Source organism: Lontra canadensis, unplaced genomic scaffold (genome assembly GCF_010015895.1).
Source record: "Lontra canadensis isolate GAN:19392208 unplaced genomic scaffold, GSC_riverotter_1.0 scaffold8, whole genome shotgun sequence".
NCBI lineage: Eukaryota > Metazoa > Chordata > Mammalia > Carnivora > Mustelidae > Lontra > Lontra canadensis.
The window spans coordinates 4,540,808-4,560,209 of NW_022631002.1; the positions used below are offsets into that span (position 1 = coordinate 4,540,808).

General features: G+C 59.4%; 1 protein-coding gene across 1 annotated transcript in view; it reads right to left on the reverse strand.

Annotated features, from left to right (window-relative positions):
* OSGIN1 (oxidative stress induced growth inhibitor 1) overlaps positions 1–11,763 on the reverse strand; it is a 31,598-nt gene extending 19,835 nt beyond the window's left edge. The window contains 2 exon segments of the mRNA XM_032853859.1: positions 11,088–11,278; positions 11,726–11,763. The gene's annotated coding sequence lies outside the window, so the exon portion shown is untranslated.
* Positions 11,764–19,402: the final 7,639 nt, after the last annotated feature.

A 19,402-nucleotide genomic window follows, 5' to 3' on the forward strand; every position in this document is an offset into this window, starting at 1 on the left:
GGTACAGAATCCCATCATGCCCTCTCCCTTCACCTCCCTCCACCTGGCCCTCAGCCCAGGCCCCCTGCAGCATCAGTATTTTCTACATATATAAATACATACACACGTATGTTATAACCTGCACACAGTGTCCCACACACCGAGGACTGCAGACATGCTTTCTACGTGACCACCAGCCGGGTGAAGACAGGAGCCATGCCCAGCACCCCAGAAGCCTCCCTGGGGGCCTCTCCGTCAACCCCTTTCCTGACTTTTTCCCCACGCATCAGTGTCGTCTGCTCTCGATCTTGACGTCAGCGCAATCTCACAGAATGTCCTCGCGTGTGGTCTGGATCTTTCTCTCCACTCTGTGGCTCTGGGGTTCACTCGCATGGACGTGCGGGCCAGTGGTTCCCTTTTTTATTACTGAGCCCAGTTCCACTGTCCGCATACACCACAGCTGGCTTATCCATGCCCAGCTTTTTCCTGTGATGGTTCCCAGGCAAGCCTCGGTGGGGACATCTGCTTTCGTTTATTTGGGGTGAAGTCGGACGGCTGGGTCATAGGGAGGGAGAGTGTGCAAGCTTATTAGAAACCACACATCGCTTTCCAGAAGCTGTGCCCCCCTGTTCTAGGGGACTGGTGCCGCCCCTGCGCTGGACCCCACCAGCCCCAACACCCAGCGGCCTGGCCCGTCAGTGCTTTGCAGGTGGCATTTGCCCTAAGGGGAGAAAGGCCCTGCCCCAGCAGCCCTGCTCGTCTCCCCAGCCAAGTCTCGGGCTCGCTCCCACCTCCGGCCTCACACTGTAGCCAGCCCCGAGGCTCACAGTTCCCTGAACACGTGTCACTTCTGTCCTCCCAGACGAACTGTCCTTTCTGCCTGGAGCACACGTCCCTCCACTGCCATCCTAGGGACAGCCTCCTGGGCCTCTCAAATCTCCCTAGGGCATCTTGGTGACCCACTGGTGTGCCCTAGGCCCTGGCCAGCATCTCTGGCCCCATGTTCTCCCGCCTCCTATAAGCCACAACTTGCTCAGGCTCTCCTGAGCACCCCGAGTTTGCCTTGGGGTGGGGACGGCGGCTGCTGCTCCCAGCCAGGGTCTCGGGGGCAGGAGGCCGCTGTAACCACGAAATTACTGAATCAGCGAGGCCGAGGCTGGGTGGACACGCAGGCAGGTGTGACCCCCGGCTGGTGAAGCAGGCACACGGCTCACGTGTGCAGCTCGACGGTGTTTGGTAGACACGGACGCCCGCCGGGCCGCCACCGAGACCGAGGCATGCGACACACCCAGCTCCGCCTCCGAATTTTCTCCCCACAGGTTAGTGCTGCCTGTTGTTGGACTTGCTGTAAAAGGAATCACACAGGCTGTTCCCTCTGGTCTCTGCCTTCCCTGGCTTGTTCCAGACTCCTCCTCCCTGTCTCCTGGGCCTTGCTGGGTCCCCTCTCGAGGCCACCTGGCCTTTTGATCAAGGCAAACCCCAGCCCACGAATGTCCCCCTGGTCCACCAGGCCACACATCTGGGCTTGGTGCAATAACACGGCGAGCCACTTCCTATTTGTGGGGGGAGCCTTAGAGGTGGGCCCCCTCGGGGCAGTGTGTTTTCATGCATCAGCATCTGGGAGCTCAGGAAGGTCTCGGACCCCATCCCAGATGCACTGTCTAGGAAACCTGCTTCGTTCCTTTATTTCAAGCCCCCGCTGCTTCTGACACCAGATGTGTGGGTGTTTCCTGCACCGACCAATTCTCCTCTGCCACAGCTCCACCCGTTCTGACACCAGCTGGAGCTGGCCCAGACCCCGCGGGTGAGGGGCTCAGCCCCACAGATGCCCTGACCCACACTCTGCCTTGGCTGCAATCGCAGGTTCCCACGACCCCCTCGTCAGGCTCACTAGTTTGCTAGCGTGGCTCCCAGAACACCGGAGAACGGTGCAACTAACGATTACTGGTTCATTACAATGGCTGTGGTCCTGGACGCAGGGTGAGGTCCGGGAGGGTCCCGAGCACAGGAGCTCCTGCCCCTGTGGAGCCCAGGTGTGTCCACCCCCTGGCACGTGGATGTGCTCACAGCCTGGAAGCCCTCCAAGCCCTACACCTTAGGGACTTTAAGGGACGCTTTGTCACACAGGCAGGATGGACAATGAGCCCGGTGTCCTGTCCCCACCGCCCCTCCCAGGAGGATGGGGGGGTGGGGCTGCTGTGCCGGAGCCACTCTGGGTCACCTCAGTGGGACAAAAGGCACTCCCCCCACCCAAGAAAGATTGCAGGAGGACGTCTATGTCGGAACTGGGGTCAAAGATCAACTATCACCATAAAAGATGCTTCAGGATTCTTTATGGGTCAGAAAGCTACAAAGGTTGGAAGAGCTCTGGCCGGGAGCCAGGAGAAAGACCAAACTATGCATTCCTTCCCCGGCAATGCCCCATTAGCTAGGGCAGAACGTCGTTGTGGGGGGGGGGGGGTTGGCCTGTCAGCCTCTGCTCCCACGAGCCCTCCAGGGGTTCTGGTGCAGCTCGGGTGTGAGGAGCCCCGACTCCCGGCGCGTGAGCGCGCTGGCGATGAATCAGACACAATGGGAACACCGCTTTCTTTGAGTAAGACGACACTATCGTCCTTCTAAAGAACGTGGAAGGTTCTGCTACACGGGCCTGACGTCGTCTGATCCATAATCAGAGCACCGGCTCGAGCCTCCCCAGCAGACCAGCCAGTTCCCAGCTGCCTGCCTGGCTCAGCGCTGATGGGGGGTAGAGACGGTGCCCAAACGTCCGTCCCACACGGAGGGAGCTGGGGGGTCCCAAGGCGTCTGTAGTCACCCTGTCGGTAGGGGCCCCCCATGCCAACTCTTTTCCACTGGCTTCTCACACATCTGTTCTCTAGCTTCTCTGTCCTGCTCTGAGCCCCGGGAACCTGGTGCCCTGACCGGCCGGCTTCTGCTTGGGTTCCATCAAGGACAGACTGGAGCAGGGCGGCAGAGGGCAGAAGGCAGAGGGGGAAGGGGAGAGGAGAAGGCATGGTAGAGCGCTGGCCAACCTGAACAGCCAGCCTCGGGGGCATGGTGGAAAGCCCTAATTTACAGTGCTGGTCACTCACTGTGGTGTCAATGTTGCCACCAGCATCAGTTTCAAGCTACTGCGTCGAGTTGCGACGGCTCTGCGCGCTAAGTCGGGGACAGGCGTGCGGGAGGACTGCCGCGGGCATAGATGACATCATGATCACAGCTTGTGGCAAAATGCCGCAAAATCATCAGGAAGTGAGGAGTTCAAAGGATGGATTATCTTTGTTTGGAATACAATTCATATAATTTTTAAACATGGGGGTATTTCATAACCGGCTCACAAAACTCCTGAAAAGGTCACAATCAGCTCTGGCAAGTGAGTGGGCACGAGCGGGTCTGGGTGCAGTGTCGGCCTGGTGACACATCGTCGGCCGTAGCCGCCCGGAGAAGACACTGCGGCCAGTGTCAGCCTGATTCCTCTCCCCAGGTCTCCCTCCACTCCAGTGACACTCTCCCCCCTTGTCCCTTCCTGCTCTGCTATCCCCAGGGTGCCCCAATGCTTCTTGTTCCCTTCCTGGCTCCCCTAAAGGGTGTCCTGGGAGTGGCAGACAACGGAGGAGATACCCACCCCTGTTTGCACTACAGCCTACCTGCCCCCTCTTTCTTTTACTTCTCAACCTTCTGCACAAGATGTCATTGGAAGAAATGATTCCGACACCAGAAACCAGAAAACCCTGGGGGCGTGGGGAGTTTTTCTAGGACAGAAAGGCATTCCTTATAAAAGGGACTGCACCCCTCAGGCGTCCTCGTGGGCGGCTGTGGCAGCTGGAATGACCGTCTGTCGTCTGTCGGGGTAACAATGCCCATGGCCGTGAACCGGACCATCCCTTGTCTTAGACACGGATTTGCACCCATCTGAAGTGATGTCTGTCTAGACTGATTCGTTGCGGCGTTGCTGAGAAGAGCCGAAAACGGGACGGGACCAAATGCCAATCGTTAAGAGACTCGTTAAATAGGTTCTGGCACGTTCTTACAATGGAGCATTTTGCAGCCATGCTTTCTGGAACGACATGAGAGGTGCCCTGTGATTGTGAGGGAAAACAGGTCTGCCCCGGTGTGTGCAAGACAGGGGAAGGGAAGAACGCAGAGTAGAGGCAGGAGGGAGAAAAGGAAGGCGGAGTGGGGGGTGGGGGGAGGAAGGATGCGCAAGGGGCAGGACAGGGAGGCTCTCTCCCAGGTGGTGAGCTGGGTGCCTGGGGACACACTGCTCTCTCCACACCCACTTGCACTTTGAGGACCGTACTGTTTCCACGGAGCACGCCTGGTCAGCACGTAGGTAAAATTCAAACATAAAAAAGCAAATGCTTATGGAGTTTCACGGAGGCCTCCCCACCACTTGGGTCCCCAGAACTCGAGCTAGGGCCTCGTCCCTCCTGCCAGCTGACCAGGGCGGAGGCACCCCTCCAAGCCCTCCATGGCCTCCGATTGGCTCCGTGGGGACAGGACACCTGTGTTACACCCTCCCCCCCCCCCCCTCAGCTCAGCGCCCACCTGAGCGAAAAAGTGAGCTGGGAGCTGGGGTATGGAGTGGCGAGGCCAGCCGCACCGAGGGCTCACATGCCCCGTGGTCCAGGGCCTGGCTCAGGGCGTGCTGGCCATATCTATGGATTGACTGACTGCTGGACAAGGGCCCACACGCTCTCCTGGAACAGACCTTCTGGTTAGTTCTACAGGAAGCTTGATTTCAGGTGTTTTGCCTTCCCCTGTGACTCATCGGATAACCTCGTGCAGGGGGTGGCTTTAGAGCAACATTTCTCAAACTCACTGCCCACACACCCTTTCTTTTTGCAGAACCAGTGTTTCCTGGGACACACTTTGGGAACCCTTGGCTAGACATTTACCTAAGCAACGACTGTCACCCTTGAGGCCTGGAGAGAACAGGGATTCAGCGACTCAAATACAGTGGTTGGGGCTTGGAGGATTGCAAGGCCCGGGATACCAGCCTGGTCTCCTACTCCACAGACACTTGCTGATTGAATTGGTGTGGGGTGTGGCTCAGGTGCTCGGAGTTTGAAGAACTCCCCGGGTGCTCCCCATGGTCAGCCAGAGTTGAGAACCGTTTTTCTAGATCTGGGATTGGTGGGAGGGGCAAGAGGGGAGGGACTTTGTGTTGCAATCTGGGGTCACATTACTAGGGGCATCACCCATAGAAGGTGGAGGTGAAGGTACTGTTTGGGCACGATCAATGATATTTGGTTTTGAGCCCACATCTTAACAGAAAATTGGAAAATGTCTGGAAAAGAGGAACCCATATGGCCAGAAGGTTCCAGACTGGGTCTTCAGGGGCTCATACTAGGCATGCTCTTCCTGGAGAATTCCTGCCATAGACTGAGAGGTGGCAGGCACTCCTTGGAGAGTGGCTCCATGGGTCACAGCTGCCCTCAGCTCTGTCAATTTAGGGCTCGTCATTGAAGCCATTCTGGTTTCACAAGTGCCCTGCGGGGCGGTCACTTCAGGAAAGGCTCCCTGAGGATGGGCTGAAGATGCTGGTGAGGCTGAGAGAGGCCCAAGTCTTTCAACCAGACCAGTGACTCCCGAGGTGCGGGTGTGGGCGAGACCAGCTAGCTTGAGGCACAGTTCAAGGAGATCATGCATATTCAAGAGGTGGGAGAGAGGTGAGGGGTCAGGACAATCCTGTGGGCAGAAGCTGGTGGCAGGGGCTGGGTCCCCCAGGCAAGGCCGCAGGGAGGACCTTGGTCTCGGGGCTCACCATTGTATTCCGAGCTGCACGGGGGAGAAAGACGATGCCTGGATGTGGGGGAAGGTGGGTGGTCAGGGAATGTCTCTGAGGAAGTGAATTTCCACTGATACCCACAGGGCATGGGCGGAGAGTCAGCCACAGGAAGAGCACTCTAGGCAGAGAACAGCACAGGCAAAGGCCCTGGGGCTGGCAGGTTTGGTGTGAGGACCGCAGTGGGACTGGGGCTGGGGAACGGGGCATGACGGTGTGGTGGGTGGAGGCCGGCCACACGGGGCTTTGAGAGGCCGTGTGGTGAGCAACACGCTTCGGGGGCCGGTTCCTAACGGAGTGACCTGGGGCAAGCAACTTAATGGCTCTGGGTCTCAGTTTCCTCGCTGGTAAAATGGGGACAAAAATAGCGACCATTGCACAGGACTGGGAAGGGCACAGTGTATGGACAACAAAGCCTGGCATATGATAAGCTCGCAGAAATGTCCCCCTCCCTTGCCCTCCTCCCCTCCTCCTCACCCTCCTTCTCCATGGAGGAGCCCAGGAGACAGAGCTGGGCCTAGAAACCAGGTCAACCGGCTTGGGGTTCTGGGTCTTTTCCATTCTGACTGCTCCCTCCCACCTCTCCCTTGTATATACACCCTGATCCGGAAGAGTCTGCAGCTGGCAGAGGCCCAGGGTTTTTGGATCCTCTCCAGGCCCCTAATTGGGAGTTTCTGCGTCCCTACCACTGTGACCACATCCCTGGAAGGAGGATTTGGCGAGCCTGCACGCCGCCCCCCACCGGCCCCGCAGGTTGTGTGTGCCCTGGCAGGCTTGCTGCCTCCTGCCAGGTGGGAAGGAGCTGGAGTGTCCCTCAGCGTGATCCTCGGGCTCTGGCGGGGACAGGAAGGGGCAGGCAGCAACTGGTGGAGGGAAGCTACAGCCAGGGGGAAAGGGAGACTCAGAGGCCAGACCTCCCCGTCCTTAGTTCCCTGTGGGGCCCAGGACGGCTCCCCGGAAGTGCCCTTCCTTCCCTCCAGCTGCTCGGAGTCAAGGCTGACTCCTCCATTCACACCCAAGTCATCAGCAACCCCCCTGCCTGCAAAACCATCTGGAGTTTGACCACCTTGAACAACGTCTGCAGCCGCCAAGTCTCTGCCACATGGCCTCCCGACTGAAGGGAGCCCGTGGCACCCGGTCTTGCTCAGCCCACAGCCCGTCCTCCACCCAGCCACTGGGATGACCACACCACCCAAAGCCAGACAGTGTCCCTAGCCCTCTGAGGACCTCCCTCTTGCCAGGGGTCCAAACCAGTCTTCTCTGACCTGCCCTCCTCACCTGACGCCTCCCACGGCCCTGCCCTTCTGGCCTTCTGGCTGCTTTCGGCACAACCCCGCCACAGGCCCTTTGCCCCTGCTGTTCCCTGGACTGAGAATGCCCTTCTCTCAGACATCCACGGGACTTGTTCCCTTAGTTCATTCAAGTCTCTGCTCAAATGTCTTCCCAGTGAGACCAGAACACCCTGTATAAAAGAGTATCTCCCACCCTCTTATCCAGCTGTTTCTCTATATGCCCTCACCACCTCTTCACGCACTTCATGCTTACTTATTCATTTGTTTGTCTGGACACCCACACGGGGATGCAATTTTCCCGAAGCCAGGGTGTTTTCTGTTCTGTTCCCACTTAGGGCTTGCACATAGCAGGTGCTCCAAAAATATCATTATATAAGTTGAGCCTATGGGTGACCTTTATGCAGGAGATCACCAGGGCAGCTCTCTCCTGGGCTCCTTCCTCTGGGACTGACCTTTCTGTCACTGGAGGCACAGCATCAGAGAAGTCAGCTCCTGCATGGTGCCTTAAGGCCCCTGGCACTCTGGGAGTGGTCACGTGGCTTTCCTGCACGTGGAGGCTAAGAACACCAGCGTGGGAGCCGCTTTCTGGCCATGGAATTGGGGTGGGTCACATTGCATTCATTCAGCCAGTGTGGAGCTGGTGCTCTGTGTGGGCGAGGGCCAGGAGCATGGGGGACGGACCATGCTGCCTGTGCCTGGTGGGGCTCAGAGATCAGAGGAGGGGACGGTGAGCCAGCAAAGACCAGGCGCGAAACTGACGATGGGTGTGGGGTGGGGGCGGCACAGACACCTCGATCCCGTCACGGGAGGTTTTTGGCAAGGGCAGGGAAGAAAGGCTGAAGGCATCAGCCGGAGGACGCTGGGCGAGAGGGAGATTGCCTGCGGGGCTGGAGGTGGGAAAGGCAGAAGCCAGAGGGGCTAGAGGTGCACAGAGCAGAGAGGGGAGTCTCGGGGGAGTGGCAGAGGGCTCCTGGGGCAGGGAGGGCCCCTGTGGGGATTGCAGAACACAGACGGCCCAAAGGACCAAGACTAGAGGCCGCTGTGACGGTCAGCGAGGGTCCCGGAAGTGGCAGGGTGCGGGGGTGAAGGGCGGGAGCAAAGAAGCTTCCAGGCAAAGCCCGGGTGTCAGGGCTCTCGTCTGTCAAGGGTCAGTCCGGGTGCCCTCTGTGGGACTTTCTGTCACAGATGCCCAGAGTCGGCTAGGCTAGCCCTGCGCCCGCCATCTCCCGGCAAGTAGCTTGGGGAGCGGCAGGAGGGGGCAGCAGGCATGGCTAGTGGGGAGCACGAGCTCGTCCAGCACACGTTGAATGCAAACCCCACACTCTCTCCGGGGCAGAGCCGAGACCCCATCCCACCGCGGACAGAGAGGACACAGGAGCGCAGGCCGAAGGGTAGTTCCCCCAAAGACACGCCCAAGTCCTAACCCCAGGAACCTGTATGTGACCGGTATTCGGAAAAAGGATCTTTGCAGATATAATCCATTAAGGATCTAGAGATGAGACCCTCACGGATTCAGCACAGGCCCTGTCCAAAGACAGGTGTTCTTTTAAGAGAGAAGGCGAGGGGCGCCTGGGGGGCTCAGTCATTAAGCGGCTGCCTTCGGCTCAGGTCATGGTCCCAGGGTCCCAGCATCGGGCTCCCTGCTCAGCGGGGGGTCTGCGTCTCCCTCTGCCTCTGCCTGCTCCTCCCCCTGCTTGTGTTCCTTCTCTCTGCTGTCTCTGTCAAACAAATAAAATCTTAAAAACCAAAAAAAAGAAAGAGGGGAAAAAAAAAAAAAAGGGATGCCTGGGTGGCTCAGTTGTCTAAGCGGCTGCCTTCGGCTCAGGTCATGATCCCAGCGTCCTGGGATTGAGTCCCACATCGGGCTCCTTGCTCAGCAGGAAGCCTGCTTCTCCCTCTGCCTGCCACTCTGTCTGCCTGTGCTCGCTCTCTCTGACAAAAAAAAAAAAAAAAAAGAGGAGAAAGAGAAGGCAACTTGACAGACACAGGGAAGCCATGGGTCCACGGAGGCAGAGCTTGGAGGATGAGGCCATAGGCCAGGGAAGCCTGGGGCCCCCAGAGTTGGGAGAGGCAGGAGGGGGCCTCCCCCATACTGTGGGGTATGGTCCTGCCCATACTGTGATCTTAGGTTCTGGCCTCCAGACCTGGGAGAAGATAGGTTTCTGCTGCTCTAAGCCCCCCGCTTGTGTCTACACGGTACCACTGCCCTGGCCACTCACACAGAAGGGACTGCAGGCACGTGAACGTCTGACCTAAAGGTGATTTTGTCCAGGACCACTTTTCCTCCAGAGCTTCAGGCTCCCGCCCAGCAGTACACCTGCTCTCTGTCTTGTGATTGGGGAGGCAGGGAAGGTGGTTCGGGGGAACATGGTAGGTGGCGCCTGGTCCCCGCCCCCAGGAACACCTTCCCAGCTTCTTGTCTGCCCAAGACGGAGTTGTCAGAAGTTGGGGACAAGGGGAGCGGGTGCGGGGTGTGGCCTGGCTGTGCTCAGCTTCATTGCCCGGGGCGGCAGCCTCCAAACCCCCGCGCTAGGCTGTCAACCTTGGAGGCTGCTTCAAACGGGAAAAGGGATTGCAGAGCAGCCCACGTTCTCCCAATCGCGGGCGAGGCCCCCCGTGTGAGTGCAGTGATGCAGAGCCACGCTGATCCCCAGAACACCTAAGGCCAGGGTTGGGAAGGGCGGCGCTGTTTATGCTCCGCTCACCCCACCAGGAGGCTCAGCGCATCCCTTGCATTACAGCACAATGCGCCGCAGCTTCCCCTCCTGGGAGCTGCCATTACAGGATTTTACAGACAAGGAAACTGAGGCACATGACCTTCCCATGGTCATGCCCCCTTCAGTAAACGGCAAGGCTGGGTCAGAAACCAGAAGAGCCCAATCTCGGCGGAGCAGCTGAAAGGCATAAATGAGGGGCCTCTGACCAAGGCCAGGGCCTGGGGAAGCACAGGCCGAGAACTCGGGTAGAGCAGGGCTGGGGCAGCCGGCAGAGCCCAGGGCTAACTGAGGTCTGGACCCTGCCCAGCCCAGCTGTGTGTTCTCTGGGGCGGAACCGGAGGCCGTGGAGGGGCGGGACCCAGGCCTGGGACTTGGGTTTGCGCGGGGGGTTCAGTGATCTCCGAGCTGATTCTTTCCGGCGGCCAGGACACTCAGAGGAAGGACGGGAGGGGTGTCAGATCGCAGCCTGCGTCTCCAGGCAGGAAGGGGGAGGCAGTGCCCGGGCCGAGTCTCCAACGGGGTTGGCTGGACAGAGAAACCCCGGCCAGGGGAAAAGCGCAAGTGAAAGTCAAGCGAGAACCTTCTGAGAACAGTCAGGAGCCCGAGAGGCCACAGCGTTCCTGGCTGTGGGGAGGCTGCAGAGGTGGGATGGGGTGACCTTGCCGGATCTGTGGTCCCTCCGCCGGACTTGAGGTTCAGGCAGTGGAGCGCGGGGCCCCCTGGGGAGCTTCCTCACCACATGTGAGGCTCCAGCCTGATTTCAGAGACTCTGAGTCAGGAAACCGGAGCCGAGGTGAGAGGCCCAAGATCCAGACAGACGGAGGCTTGAGGGCTGACCTGCCCCTGTCCGCCTCTGCCGGGCCCCAGCGTGGCCGGTGGAGGAGGGTGTGGTGCTGGGAGTTGGGAGGGGTGAGCGCCCTGAGGAGAGCCCTCGTCTAGCTGCGACAGGGCCTGACGACCAAGGTCAATGTCTTGCTGCGAGCAGCTTGGGCACGTATGTGCCATTATGTGTCATTATGCGCTGGGGCCACCCATGGCCGAGCTCCATGCGGGTGGGACCAGAGTTAGCCCATTTTACTGCTGGGGAGACTGAGGCTCCGGGGTCACGGCGCTTTCCCAAGATGGTACAACAGCAGGTTGTACAGCAGGCGGGGGCTCACGCACGCGTGCTTGCTCCGGGGCTGGAGGGCCAGAGGGCCTCGCTGCCCCCTCTCGGGAGCCTCATCCTCCTCTCTGGCCAGGTGAGGCCCCCATACCAGACCCCCAGCTCCCCCAGAGACACTCTGCCCCTCCCTGCCAAAGCCCCCTCCTTACCTGGTGACACACAGGCTGGGTGCTGCAGGGTGACAGGAGACCAGGGCTGGCTGGGGAGGAGCGGGCACAGTGCAGCTGGTCCTCCTTCAGGGGACACCCCTGCCCCGACTTGAATGTAGCAACAGGAGAGCAGGGGCACAAGAGTCCACGCTGTCCTGTTTGTCGCATCACAAAGTCCTACCCTGTGCTGGCTGGGGGTCGGGGGAGGGAGTCTCAGAGCAGTGCTGCCCCGAGGGCCCTGGCCTGGCTCAGTCCGCCGCCCCCCCCGTCTACAGAGACTCTACTGGGGCACCCGCAGCCTTGGGGGAACACCAAGAAAATGGGCACATCTTGCCAAGGTGAGTCCCGGGCAAGAGGAAGCTGGGTGAGAGGCACAGGTTTGCTTCTGAGCTCTGGTCTGGGGACTGGGGACAGGGGCCATTGCTGTCAGCCCAGCACCACGACCCGAGAACCTGCCACAGGTGCGGCTGGCAGCCAAGGTCTGAGCCTCCGGAAGACTAGGTGTCCCCATCTGTGGTGTGGGAGCGGATCCAGTGCATCAGGCCTGTAGGCATCTGGGGCATCTCTGACAGATGACCCCACCCCCCCACGCCCCTCTACTGGGGCCCAGGACGGGGCAAATGTCCTTCTCTACGTACCGGAATCTTCTGGACGGAGCTGCAGAAAGAGAAGCGAACGACAGCTCTGAAACAGAGGTGCTGGAGTGGGCAGAACCCGGAGGCGTCACCGGCACGGGAGTAGCAGAGGGAGGACGCTGCCCAGAGTCCAGGCTCGCCATGGCCTTTCTGAAGGACCCACGAATCATCGCGTCCGACATTTCCAAACGTTTTCTCCCTGCAGCCACAGAGGCTTTTAAAACACACACAAGAAAAATCTCATGTGGAGGGCCAACATGGAAAATTCCAGAATGAAAGAACTCGTTTGCTAGCTTCCATCTGTTTTATAAATTAAAACGGATGCGTTCACGCTGCGTCCACTCAGTAACGGCCACACAGCTCCCAAGGGATGACGTCCGGATTGGGAACCTGTATCTGGGTTCAAATGAAGCATGTCCCAGCCTCCGTGGTCACCAGTGGTCCTCAGCAGTGACAGAAGTGGAAGAGGACGCCTGTGTAAAGCTATGGTTTGCTTGTGTGTGGAGGTCACAGGGAGAACAATGATGCCTGAACACAGTCACGTCTGGGGGGGCCCAGGCACGACGCCTGGATCTCTGTGTCACCCGTAAGTTCCACCAGCCCTGCGGGAAGCTATACTTGGTCCTGGGAGAATTGCCCAGATTTCCGTGGCCGGAAGGGAAGGACTTGATGATGGAGAGAAGGTGCCACCCTCACCTAATCTCTGCTCGCACCCAGCCCTCCCTCTGCTCTCCAGCAGCAGCGGCCGCCCCTCCTGCCGCACCCCGGCCCTTAAGGGGCTTTCTGGTGCAGGGACTTGAAGCCAAAGATCCGGACCGTTTCTCTGGTCTTGGCTGGTGCCGGTGCAGGAGTGGGGCTGCGGCTGGAAGGGGCAGAGGCGTGGCGTGTTGGCTGATCAATGTCTCTTGCGTGCTGGGGGTCCCGGAGGCCCTCCAAGGTGCTCCCCCTGCCCGGGGGTGTTCCCGGTTCTTCACATCCCCCCTGCGGAAGGTCAGCCGCCAGCTGCTTCCCTGGACGGGGCTGGCTGCGTGATCCCGAGGTCTCGGGCTAAACTCTCCACTTTGAGCGACGAGGCTGCTGTGAGGATCACAGATATTGGGAACAAGGGGTTTGGGATGTCCGAGGCCTGTTTCGACAAGCCGGCGCGTTTCTGCGGCTGCGCAGTACCGCGGGAGAGCTGACTCATGCAGAGAGAAGGCTGCAGAGCAGACCGCTCTCCTGGTGTGCTTCAGATGAGCAGAGCTAGGGCCGGCCTGGGTCTGCTCGGGGCTTAGCAGGGCTGAGAGTCCCCCGTCCCACAGGTGGAACAGGTTGGTGGCCCCAGTGTGCTAAGATTTGATACATCACATTTATGGAGAGACTGGCTTTGCAGCAGTAAAGATGTTACGAATATGATTTAAAAAAAAAACCCAACTACTTAATCAAGAATTTGTGGCACTCGGAGGGTGCAGAGAGCCTGGACAGTCCCCTGAACACCACCGCGACCGGGGGCCACCAGGTCGCACCGGGGAGCTGCCCACCTCCTGTCCACCGAGGGCACTTCCTCTGGCCGGGACGCCTGGTTCGGAGTCCTTCCTGCCCGTGGCTCTCCGTCGGGTCCTCGTATTTAAGGACATACAGAGAACCTGCCTTCGACAAACCCGAAGTAGAAGTTGACTTTGTGTGTCTGGAGACATGATCCCTCGAAGCATTTCTCAAAGTGTGAGATGAGGGCTCATCTGCTGGCTCCTGGACAGAGCAAGGACCTCACTGAATCCTTTCCCAATTCTTATTCCTTCAAAAGTCTTTTGGGGGCTTTGTGAGTCTGCTTGGTGCCCAGCCCAGTTGGTACTTACTCACCTCTTCCTTGGGAGGGGAGGGAGGGAGAGGGAAGGCAGCCGGACCTAACTAGGATTTAAGGGTGTTGCTTTGTTTTTATCCTATAATTTGTACTCTGCCTTCTACTTGTGGACAAGAAATACTGCATTTTTCTTTATGGCAATGATATAAAAAGTCACGATGGTCCCCAAATGACCATGGTTTGGGGCCGCGGCTCCTATATTTAGCAGGATTTGTGATCTGGGCTCCGTGCCTGAACCAGAAAGTCACGTCCTCAGTTAGCCCAAGTGGAGACTCCCCTAAGGGACTGGAGAGGGGGTCCTCTGGGACAAATGGCCTCACTCCTCCTCCACGGTCAATCATCTTGATTCTGCCTTTGGGACCCAAGGAGTTTGCGAAGGGACCGTCTTGGGAAAACCGAGAGAGCAGCGGGCTTGGACAGCCACGGGGCATGCAGTGGACCTGAGTGTTGCTGCTCAGGCCCTATGGGAGAAAGCGGGGCTCGCCGTGTGGGATCTGGGTGCAGGTCTACTGCCTGGGTCGAGGTCACCAGTTAAGGGCGGAGATGGAGCGCCCAAGTGCCGGAAGGGAAGAGGCAGCACTGCCATCTAGTGGCGAACACAGTGAACAGCACCCGAGACCCACTGATTCAGGCCTTGTCGATCCCCGCATGGAAGCATTTTTAGCACCCGAAGGGGTCTCTGATCTCGAGCTCAAGGCAGAATAGGGATCTGCAGCTCCTGTCCTCTCCAGCCTGTCACCATCCCAGGGGCCGCCACATCTCTGAGGAGCTGGCCGTGCGGCAGGCACTGTGCTGGGCTCCAGACCTGCTCCTTTTGTCCAGCCTCTCGGGCAGCCCCAGGAGGACCCACGAGGCATCAGCACGGAGTGCGGTTGTGCCTTGAGAGCCAGGTGGCCGGATCTGGGGACTCCGTCTGGCCCGGGAGAGGTGGGACTATGGGAGAGAAGTGTCTTTAATTTCCCTGTGTTCAAGAGAGGCCTCAGGGAGCACAGTGGTCCCGGAAGATCAGGAGCTTCCGAGCCGGCCCCTCACCCTCTGGCCTCCTCGGCGTCTTCAGCTCTCAGACAGGGACAGTGGTGCTCCTTCACGGCTGCCCCCGGCTCTCCATTCCTCACCGCAAGCCAAGGACCAGGTCCCCCCTGGCAGGGAAGGGCACTCAGCAAGGGCGGCTGGGATATGGTCCCTGGGCAGGAACTGGATTTGGAGGAGTGGGCTCTCATGGGTTCCAGCGGTGTGCCCCAGTGTCACACAGTGTGCCTTGGGGCAGGACTCTGTGGGGAGAGCTAGGGCCAAGGGCCCAGTCCGGCCAGAAAGACCCTGCCTGTATGGAGATGTGACGCTCTGGGCCAGAAGCGCGGCACGGTGATGAGCACGGTCAAGGCCAGGCGTCCCTCTGCAGATGCCGGGACTGGAGGAGGCCCTGGGAGCCGAGTGGGACGTGCAGCCCAGGCCAGTCTGGACCACTGCCCACAGGGCACCTGCTGGACTCAGGACCCCGGAGGGCATGCAGGACGCGGGCCAGAGCCGGCTGCACCCTCTCGGAACGGTCTGACCCTCCCTGCACACCGGCAGCATGGGAGGCTCCTGAAGGCGGCATGGTCCAGTCACCTTCCTCCCCACCAGCGTGACCAGGAAGGGCTGAATCCCCTGTAGGCCATGAGGTCTGTGTGCGTCTCTGACAGACGGCCAGTCTGTACTGAGCCCTACTGCGTCAGGCACTGCAAAAAGACGGATGAGCTGGGGCTCCTGCCTCCGTCACAGACGCGTACTAGGCTTGCTCCCGGCTCCTTCTCTAGGAGCTCCTCTGGTGTCTCACTGCCATGACGAGGGGCGGCCAGGTTGCACCAGGGAGCGAACCGGCCTCCAGCTGAACCCGCCAGAGGGCCCATGTCCCGACTCCAAGCTGGCCGTCATTGTCCTGCGCTGGCCACGGTGCGGTGTGGGGTGATCAGTAACCCAGGGAGGCGGTGTCTGGGGCGGCGAAGAAGCCATCAGAGGCGGGCCTCCAGGACCAGTCAGAGCCAGAGCTGGGAGGGGGCCCAGCGCTGCAGGCGGGGCTCCTCCACGTCTGGCTGGTCCACACGGGCTCTGCCCTGTCTCTGCCGGGAGTTTCGGAGCCCATGCTCCGCTTGTCCAGAACCGGCTGGTGCTGGGCACCCAGCCCTGACGCACAAACACCGACTGCTCACATTTTAGGAAATGTCACCAAGCCCTCTAGTTCAACTGCAGACCCCAACAGTTAAAGCCAGAAATAGACACGACTGCTTAACTCATGCTTTAACCAAAACCACTGTTCTCATTTCTTACAGCACTTTCTTGAGGCACTGAGAGGTTTTACATGACTAGACCATTCCAATCCCAGGCCAAGAGAGCCCAGATTATCAACAGAATGCCTGGAAGACCACAACCCACGTGCCCCCTTTCCGGCCCCTGATCATGCTGAACACACACCGCCCCCACCCCTGACCTCGGGCTCCCTGCCTGCTCTGCCCGTGCCCCACATCCCCAAACCTCTAAAACCCTGGGTGCCCGTCTTGCAGGTGGAGGAGTGAGTTGTTAAGGCCGGAGCCCACCAGCTGCGGCTGGCACCGAGATACACGTCTCGAGTTAGTGGCTTCTCTTGCGAGTTTGTTCGGCAACAGTGTGGACAAACCCAGCCCAGGGCTCTGCTTCCGATTTGCCCAGGCTCCCGGGATCCCCGGGGCTAGAGCAGCCGGCCGCGGCCGCACCAGGCCTGGCCTGTTGGTTAGAAGCTGGGACAGATGGGTAACAAGACGCTTGCTTTCCGCCTCAGGAGAGTCCTGCTCAGGACCAGGCCCCCTCGGTAGAGCCTCTGTGTCCCTACATGCTCTGTCCTTCGTTGCCTCACCTGCCTGGCTGCCCTTCTGACTTTGTCCCCATTCACTCCTGCCAGGTGGCTGGGCGCCTCCTCCCTGAGCCTCTGCTTGGGCTGTCGGCCCAGGGATGGGTCAGTACCAGGGGAGAAGGGCGTAGCAGAGTCTCTGGCCCTGGCCGGCCCAGGCAGTCCAGCTCCTCTCTCGCCAGCTGCACAATCCTTCCCGGAGCTCAGTTTCCTTGTCTGTAAATCAGAAACACCCTCGGGTTGGGAGGTAAGGAGAACACCAGCCCGGAGCAGAGATAAATGCTCTTTCTCCCTCCTCCTCTGGATGACAGGAAATTGGCTAGGTGAGAAATGCAAATGCCACTTGGAAAAACACAAAGTACAAAGGCAAGAAAGCGCCACAGGGTCCCCTCTATCAATTTTGCTAAGTTGCGAAGAATGCAGAAACCGTCTGTGATGGGTGGAAATCATCGGGCAGCTGTCTGTTCTAAGAATAGATCAAAAAGGACTTCCTATTCCAATGAGCGCTTTAGAATCCAATTAAAAATCAGCGAGATGTTCACTCCATTTAAATTTTAAATATACCTTATCCTTATTTCAAACAAAACCCAGGAAAAGCTGATCTTTGCAAAAATGTTAGACAATTTCTCCTCTCCCCACCTTTTAAGCCACAGAGTATGGAGAAACTAGTCTCTCTGGCCGGAGTGTTAAGGTCTTCTGGGGTCCCCTGATACCCACGGGAGGACAGGGCTGTGTAGCCCTTAGTGGTTCCCAGTCCGGAGGGCAGTGAAGGTCCAGCCCTCCCCAGCGGGGAGAACAGGAGAGGCGAGGGAGAGGGAGGGATGGTGGAGCGGGGTGGGGGGTGGGGGCGAGCAGGCAGGCATCATGATTCCGGGCCTGTGCAATGCAGAGGGCAAGTTCCTGCCCTTTCTCCCCGGGAACAAACTACCTCACTTAGTCACCTTTAGAAACTGTGAACAGAAGCCAGAAGACCGCTGAACACGGGGAGGAGAGGATGGAGAACCTACTCTGTGCAGGTGAACATGCTGGTGGCCATTCCTTTGGGCTTCTCAGCAGCCCCGACATGCCTGTGTGCTGTTGTTACCCCATTTACAGACGGGGCGACTGAGGCAAAGTGACGGTAGGTGGCTCCAACTGTTGGGCCCTGTGCTGCCTTTCAGAACAGAAAAGGCCCATGAGCAAGGCAGAGCAGGTCTGTCCCAAGTCCATGAGCACGTGGGAATCGTAACGAATCCCATTTCCAGCAGAGCCCAGGCCTGAGGGAGTGGGGAAACCCTTGTAGACAGGATTGAGATGGGGGGTGTGTCTGAATCACCAACCCCGAAGTGGGGAGGCCACGGGAGGGGAGTTTGGACCAGCGGTTGGAGGGGGACCGGAGCAGACCCTCTCCTGAGATGGGGTCTGAAGGGTGGGTCGGGGGACAGGGGCAAGGAGCGGGCTCTGTGGTTGGGGGCACGGAGCCTGGAGCCTTCAGCCTTCAGCCTTCAGCCCTGAACTTGGCACCCTACGGTAATGAAGGATGACAATCTACCAAGCACCTACTGTGAGCTGCTCCACTGTGGGCACTTTACAGAGGAAGACACTGTGGTCCAAGTGGTTCCCTGGGGCCCCCGAGGGCATGTGGGAGGAGCCCAGGTCCGGGAGACAGCACCTACACCTGCAGCCGTGTCCCCCTTGCAGTGATGTCCCCCGGACAGTGGGTGCCCTCCGGTGGGCTGTCAACTCAACGATGCCAGGATCCAGTAACCCGCCACTGCCTCCCAGACCCGCTCTTGCCACCGTCCTTCTGCAAAGGATGCTGGGTGTACACCTGGGCAGTGTGACCATCACTCAGAGGAAGCGGGGAGCCAGACCGTGTCAGCTGCCCCTGCCCTGCCGGGAGCCGTGCAGAAGTGTGCAAGTGCACGGACAACAGCGTTTCGTGTAACCTAAGTGGTGTGAGGGGGTGTCCGCTCAGTGCAGCACGAGGCAGCCCAGCTCGCTCCCTCTGGCGACCTGCACTGACACGAGGAGATGAGTTACCCTCTCCGGCTACTGTGACAGAACACCTCCGACTGGGCGACCTATAGACAGCAGAAATCTGTTTGCAGCTCCGCAGGCTGGAAATCCAAGCTCAGGGCGCCAGCGTGGGCGGCTGAGGGTGCTCCTTGGGGCACAGGTGCTTTGTAGCCTCCCAGGGTGGAAGGGGCCGCAGGCTCTGTGGAGCCACTTTTTGAGGGCACTCAGCCCGCTCACAAGGACCCCACTCTCATGCCCTAATCACCCCCTAAGTCCTCACGTCCTAATGTCATCACCTTTGGGGGACAGGGCTCCAAGGTATGAATTTCAGGGGGGGAATGTAGCTTTCAGACCACATCCACCCCATCCGCATCCCGGGCCACCTTACAGGGCACCTGCTAACCCACTGTGAGAAGCCACGAGATGAGGTCTGGCAGGAAAGCAAGCTCGCAGAGCGTGGTGGTAGCCGGGTGACGGGCACACAGGCTCGTCTGAGTATCTGTCCACTTCTTTGTCTTTGAGATGAAGCGTGAAGCGTGTGTGCATGTGTGTGTGCGTGTGCACGGTGGGGGGGTGGCGGTGTCCAGGGTGGCGGTCTCATGGCACACCTGCCACAAAGCAGCTCAGGCGTGACCTCTTTCCCGGCCCCTTGACGGCAGCACCTCCCCGGGACCCCCGTGGAGCTCCAAGCGCGAGCGTGGTCACCAGGAGCCCAGAGCCCTGCCGAGCAGCTACGGACCGCTTCTCCGGGATTTACAGCCAGAGATATTTCCAGGGGGGACCACCACCCCAACACTGGTCGCCAGGCAACAAGCCCCAAGCAACAGGGGACGCAGAAGGAGCAGGGGTTCGGTCTGGAAGACAAAGAATGCGGAAGGCCAGGGGACCTGTCTGTGGGAGTGACAACAGCGAGACCAGGCCACAGACACCCCAGGCGGCCTCCTACAGCCACAGGCGAGGCCTCTGTCTGCCTTGCTGC